Here is a 7,464-nt window from a genome sequence, read left to right on the forward strand (position 1 = left end):
AAGAAGAAGATGCCTTAAACTTTTCTCTAGCCTATGACATGATCGTAGCTGACACCCTCTTTAAAAAGAAAGAATCGCATCTAGTGACTTTTAATAGTGGTCAATACTCTAGCCAGATTGATTTCATCCCTTGAGAAGAGAAGGCATGTGTTGTTCCTCAGCATAAGCTTATGGTGGCTGACTTCCGCTTTTAGATTCATGTCCAGCTGGATAAGCGCACCACAGTCGCTAGAACAAAGCGGTGGAAGGTCAAGGGGAGGTAGCTCAGGCTTTCAAGAAGTGGGTCATTAAGGAGGGCCCTTGGAAGGAAGGAGGTGATGGAGACAATATGTGGATGAAGATGATGACCTGCATTTGTAAGGTAGATTCAGAGGAGTTTGGAGTGTCCAAGAAAAGTAGAAGCAAAGCTAAAGATGCCTGGTGGTGGATGATGATGTTCAGAAGGCTATTAAGGAGAAGAAATATTGTTTCAGATGCCTTTACCAGGACACGAGTACAGACAACATAGAGGGGTACAAGGTGGCAAGGAAGGCCGCTGTCGGTGTCAAAACCGGCGGATCTCGGGTAGGGGGTCCTGAACTATGCGTCTAGGAAGATGGTAACAGGAGGCAGGGGACACGATGTTTTACCCAGGTTCGGGCCCTCTTGATGGAGGTAAAACCCTACGTCCTGCTTGATTAATATTGATGATATGGGTAGTACAAGAGTAGATCTACCACGAGATCAAGGAGGCTAAACCCTAGAAGCTGGCCTATGGTATGATTGTTCGTCCTACGGACTAAAACCCTCCGGTTTATATAGACACCGGAGAGGACTAGGGTTACACAGAGTTGGTTACAATGGTAGGAGATCTACATATCCGTATCGCCAAGCTTGCCTTCCACGCCAAGGAAAGTCCCTTCCAGACAGGGACGAAGTCTTCAATCTTGTATCTTCATAGTCCAGGAGTCCGGCCAAAGGTATAGTCCGGCTATTCGGACACCCCCTAATCCAGGACTCCCTCAGTAGCCCCCGAACCAGGCTTCAATGACGACGAGTCCGACGCGCATATTGTCTTCGGCATTGCAAGGCGGGTTCTCCAAATTCCGTCTACCTGTTAAATAATGTCCGGTTTCTTGTAGCGCTCCTTGGCTTCTACGCCCAATAATGGCCGTCTTCCACGTGTCAAACGAATACGAAAAGTCAGGGTGTTTTTATATTTACACCCCTAACCGCGTGAATGAGCCGCCTATTTAAGGGGACGAGGATTTAGATCCAAACCACACCTTCTCCCCTCCGCGAGTATTCATCGGAGCGTATCCGACAGAGTTCCATTCCATCATGGCTGACCGCCACAGCTCCTCCTCTCGCCCTTCCAGCCCTCAGCCTGGAGATTGGAAGAGGTGCTCCATCCCGCACAGCGAGCTAGTGACGCTCCAGACCAAGGGATTTCTCCCCCCGGCCTATATGGTCCCGGTTTGAGCCGGACTTGCCACCTATAATGGCAGAGAGCAAGCGGAGAGCGCCCCCAATCCCTCCAAAGGAGAGCGGGTATGCCTTGTCCCTTACTTAATAAGAGTGCTCGGATTTCCAATTCATCTATTTCTCCGGGGGCTCCTGGAGTTCTATGGCCTCCAGCTGCACAACCTCATGCGTGCCTCCATATTGCATATCGCGGGCTTCATAGTTGCGAGCTGTTTTTGGGCTGCGAGGCTCATTTCACGATGTGGAAAAGGCTATTCTGCCTCTTTCCCCGTTTTAATAAGGGGTCAATGTATCAAGTGGGAGGAGCCGAAGTGTGGCGCATCGCCAGGACAGGATATCTATCCGGAACCCCAAAGAAGTCGTCCGAGGACTGGCCTTCGGAATGGTTTTATATGGAGGACGTCCCGCTGCCGGATCCTATCCGGATCGGCCTCCCTGAGTTCGATAGTGCTCCCTTAAAGAAGCGCCTAAGCTGGCGTCCACGGAGCCCTCAGAGGGAAAGTGACAGGGATGTTCTTTACCTGATGGGCTGGATAAGATTGTTAGCTCATTCCGGACTGAACATGATCGGGGTCATGGCCGCATGCATCATGCGAGGGGTGCAGCCGCTTCAGTATAGAGGCCGCCCCATGTGGGACTTCAACGGGGAGGACGATGCCACCCGCTACGGCCGTAAGGGGGCGGATTCGGCTGCCGCTCTAATAAAGACCTTGTCCGCTTTGTACAAGGGAGAAGAGGAGGAATTTCTCCGCGTCAACCCACAGGGTGGATTTTCTATTTACAATCCCCCAAGTTGGGTAAGTGGACACTTTTACTTGCCCATCCGTTTTATATTCCCATCGTTAAATATTCAGTCTAATGACTTCAACACAGGAACTGTGCCAGGCTGTTAAAGAAATAAACAGCCCTCCTCCACAACCCGAGGATCCGGGACAGTCCCTCGACCCGGCCTCTCAAGAGGATCCGGACTTACCTGTGGAGCTGATTGATGGGGTATTTCATCAATGGAGCAAGGACAACGTCTTGGTGGCCATTACGGCCGATTACCCAGGGCTACTCCCAACCTCACAGGTAACTGAGACCGAAGTCCCAGCACTTTGAAAAAGGATCTATCCTCGCGTGTTTTCGATTGCCGTATGACAACTGTGTTTTGCAGGGGAGGTCCTTGAGACGGGAGGCCGAGCCTGTGGCGACTAGCCAACGAGGGGCGGCAAGGCCCCGCGGGCTGAAAAGAAGTGCGGTCCGGACTAAGACGCCGGCGCAAAGGTATAGCGTGCCATCTTATTCCCAGGTGTTATTCCTTCAAGGCATATTAATGCTCATGCTCTCCTCAGGACGAAGAGACCTCGCCGGACTATATCCAGAGGGGCTGCCAATCGCGCCTCCACCAGCCAGGCTCCAAAGCCTGGTCCGGAAGCGGAGGCGAACACAAGGTGCGCACCGGACGCTCCTCCAACAGAGGATGCGGACAGGCTGTCTGCCACCAATTCGAAGCTGAAGAGTGCCATGAACCACAGGCGTCGCCGGACAGTTCTTCGCGACGCTTGTTTCTCCCAAGAGGCGTTGGATGTCTTCAATTCAGGAGATGCGTACCTCCGTGCCTCTCAAAATGGTCTAGCCAGAGCCACGGAACAGTATGTAAAAGACATACGGGTAAGAAAACTTTGGTAATTGTATATATACCAATAGCCCCCGAGACTTGAAACAGTTAGAATGACTGATTTAAGGATAATTTGTTATGCAGGTTCTTACAGAAAAGAATACCCTACTATCCCAGGAGCTGGAAGAGTGCAAAGCCCAACTTGAGGCCGCACTAGCCGCGGAAGGGGAGCCCAAGGAGACCCCCTCTGGTAATATACGCCTCAAAAGATAAGTATTTTGCGAAGTGCGGCGTGGGTGCAAATCTGACAAATGAAATTGCAGATGGCGCCGGATTAAATCCGGAAGAGCAATAACTCCGACGCCAGGTGAAGGCTGGTGAGAGTGTGCTGACAAAGGTGAGGCGGGAGAAGAATGATCTCCAAGATGCCAACACCAAGCTGGGCGTTGAACTGAAGGATGTTCGTGCCCAGCTGTTGGACTCCGTGAAGAAGAATCAGTGGCTTCGACGCGGCATATATAGTAAGTGCTTAAACGAACTTTGAAAAAAGAGTTCGGCGAGGAAGTCGACTAACAGAGTAATGTCTGTAGGTATGCTAACAGGTCGTCCTGCAGAGGAAATGCCCAGTTCTATGGGTGACCTTCTTCTCGAGCTCTCACAACTGCACGAGCGAGTTCGACAGGTGATGCAAAGCGTCGCCCAGGCCTTGTGGCCATCCGTCTCCATGCCCGAAGGCCTTGGAGAGCTTGTAGAGAAGCTGAAGGGAGCGCGGCGACGCTTCCGATTGTGGAAGATGTCGGCCTGCCGTCAAGGCGCCAGGGAGGCCTGGGCCATGGTGAAGATGCGGTACACGAAGGCTGACCCAAACCACATGGCCGAGGTGGGACCCGTGGGGCCCGATGGGAAGGAGATCCCTGTGAGCTTAGTATACGGCCAAGTAGAATTGGCCGCAAAGTATTCCCAACAGGACTGTAAACTAGACAGCCTGTTAGATGGTATTGAAGAGGAATACAATCAGTCAGATTGACTATGTAATTATAATTGACATGTGTAATGCCTTCTAGCCGGATTGTAGATCGTTTGTCATGGCCGACCTTTTCGCTTCAACCTCGGGACCTAACGGTCCAGAGTGTGTCCGAATACCCTCGCGGTTATATAAGAACCGGGGTATGCATGGAGACCAGGTGTAGGGGTCATTAGTGCTTGAACAGACAAGTGCCCAACTAGTTATGTTATATTACATGGTTAGTAAGAAACATCTTCCAGGGAGAATAGTTCCGTTAGGGGTTCCTTTCCCTGGGAGGCATGCCCTAAAGTGCATGTCCATTCTGCGAAAAGAGACGCAGGAAAAACATCTGGGGGCGTATAGATAAATAAAAAAAGATCACCTTTAGTTCACCGACCGAATATTCCCTTAAGAACGCTAGCTTTCGGCTTCACCCAGTCTGAGGTACACATCCGGCTGACCAGGCAGTAACAATCGCAGAGGTGCTCCCTTTACCACCTAGCCGAACAATCGGGAACGTAGGGTAAGCACAGGAGCCAGGCAACCCAGCTTGGCCAAAACTTAAGTCATATCGATGCATATACTGGCGAATAAAAGGTACATGCGGAAGTGTGACGCATGTGTTGGGCATGAAAGCCCGTATAAATAAGCTTCTATTTAAAGAAGCCCCCAGGTTTGATGAGCACAGATAGCGCGTCACTTTATGAGCCTTTAAAGGCTATAGGAGAGAGAGAGAGGAGAAGGAGAGAAATGTAAGACAGAAAGTATATAAAAATGGACAGAGGAAGGAAACGAACACAGAGTCCGGTGCTAGGCATAGAATCTTTGGAGACGGGCTGCGTTCCATGGGTTCGGCTCGAATCGGTTATCCGATGCATCTCGCAGGCGGTATGCTCGACCAGTCAGGACTTGGTCAATTATGAAGGGACCTTCCCACTTGGGCTTGAGTTTGTCCTTTTTCTTGTCTGGCAGACGTAGAACTAGTTTGCCAACGTTGTAATTTTTGGCCCGTACTTTTCTTCTTTGGTATCTTCGAGCCTGCTGTTGATAGAATGCGGAATGGGCTTTTGCCACGTCTCGCTCTTCCTCCAAGGCGTCCAAACTGTCCTGCCGATCGAGCTCAGCTTCTCTTTCTTCGTACATGCGCACTCGAGGTGAGTCATGAATTATGTCGCAGGGCAAGACTGCCTCTGCGCCGTACACCATGAAGAATGGTGTGTATCCAGTGGTGCAATTTGGCGTGGTCCGCAGCCCCTAGAGTACGGAGTCGAGCTCCTCTGCCCAGTGCGTATTAGATTCCTTAAGGGACCGCACTAATCTGGGTTTGATGCCGCTCATGATAAGACCATTTGCACGTTCGACCTGGCCATTAGTTTGTGGGTGATAGACGAAAGCATAATCGAGCCCCATGTTTTTGCACCAGAGTTTTACCTCGTCGGCCATAAAGTTCGTGCCGTTATCAGTGATGATGCTGTGGGGGACACCGTAACGGTGTACAACCCCGGATATAAAGTCTATCACCGGTTCGGATTCGGCCGTCTTAACAGGCTTGGCTTCTATCCATTTGGTGAACTTATCCACCATGACCAATAAGTATTTTTTCTTGTGGGTTCCGCCTTTAAGGGGTCCAACCATGTCAAGCCCCCAGACCACGAAGGGCCAAGTGATGGGGATAGTTTGGAGGGCGGTGGGTGGCATATGGCTTTGGTTTGCAAAAAGCTGGCAACCGACGCATCGTTGGACTAAGTCCTGGGTGTCTGCTCGGGCCGTCGGCCAATAAAAGCCTGTACGGAAGGCCTTGCTTACAAGGGACCGAGCTGCAGCGTGATGACCACCGAGTCCGGCATGAATTTCAGCCAGGAGGTTCCGCCCTTCCCCTTTGGAGATGCACTATGCAGGGTGCCTCATTTTGGTCCTCGGGGAGTTCCTGCCTAGTAAGGTAGGCGAGGAATGGTTCTGTCCACGGGGCGATGACAACCATTATTACGTGGGCTGAAGGTGTTATTTCATTGGCAGAGCCTCCAATTATGTCAGAGTGTTCGGTATCGGGCAGTGCGGTTGGGTCCGGGCTGTTATTGCCGGGTTCCCCTTCCCATACTACGGATGGCTTGAATAGCCTTTCCAAGAAGATGTTGGGGGGGGACTACATCGCGTTTTGCGCCGATGCGTGCCAGGACATCTGCCGCCTGATTATTTTCCCGGGCTATATGGTGAAATTCGAGCCCTTCGAAACAAGCTGACATTTTTAGGACGGCGTTGCGATAAGCTGCCATTTTTGGATCCTTGGCATCAAAGTCTCCATTTATTTGGGATATTGCGAGGTTCGAGTCCCCGCGCACCTCTAGGCGTTGAATACCCATGGATACTGCCATCCGGAGACCATGTAAAAGGGCCTCATATTCGGCTGCATTGTTGGAGTCTGTGTACATTATGTGGAGTACATATTGAACTGTGTCTCCTATGGGGGACGTCAACACGATGCCAGCCCCTAGACCGGCCAACATTTTGGAGCCGTCAAAGTGCATGACCCAATTTGAATATGTGTCGTACTCTTTAGGGAGTTCGGCCTCCATCCATTCTGCGACGAAGTCGGCCAAAACTTGCGACTTGATAGCTCGCCGTGGCTTGTAAGTTATGTCGAACGGGAGGAGCTCAATGGCCCATTTTGCAATCCGGCCCGTCACGTCGCGGTTGTTTATAATATCGTTAAGTGGCACTTCCGAGGCTACTGTTATTGAACACTCTTGAAAGTAGTGTCGCAGCTTCCAGGATGCCATAAATACCGCGTACGCAATCTTTTGATAATGCGGGTACCGTGACTTGCACGGAGTAAGGACAGTGGACACATAGTAGATCGGCTTTTGAAGGGGGAATTTGTGTCCGTCCGTTTCTCGTTCGACGACGAGCACTGCGCTTACGACCTGATGGGTTGCTGCAATGTATAATAGCATTGGTTCGCCAATGTTTGGCGCGGCCAGGACTGGGTTTGTTGCCAAGATGGCTTTTATTTCATCGAGTCCGGCCATGGCTGCATCCGTCCACTCGAAGTGTTCCGTGCGCCGAAGGAGGCGGTAAAGGGGTAGGGCCTTTTCTCCTAAGCGGGAGATAAAGCGGCTTAGAGCCGCCACACATCCGGTTAATTTTTGTATTTGTTTGAGGTCCTTCGGGATATCCAATTGTGACAGAGCTCGGATCTTGGCTGGATTTGCTTCAATTCCTCTACAGGATACAATGAAGCCCAAGAGCTTTCCGGCTGGAACGCCGAAAACAACATTTTTCTGGGTTGAGCTTGATGTCGTATGTTCGGAGGTTATCGAATGCTAGCCTCAAGTCGTCTACTGGAGTTTTGACATGTCTTGTTTTAACGACCACATCATCTATGTATGCCTCCACT

The sequence above is a fragment of the Triticum dicoccoides genome, chromosome 2A, assembly GCF_002162155.2.
Source record: "Triticum dicoccoides isolate Atlit2015 ecotype Zavitan chromosome 2A, WEW_v2.0, whole genome shotgun sequence".
Taxonomy (NCBI): domain Eukaryota; kingdom Viridiplantae; phylum Streptophyta; class Magnoliopsida; order Poales; family Poaceae; genus Triticum; species Triticum dicoccoides.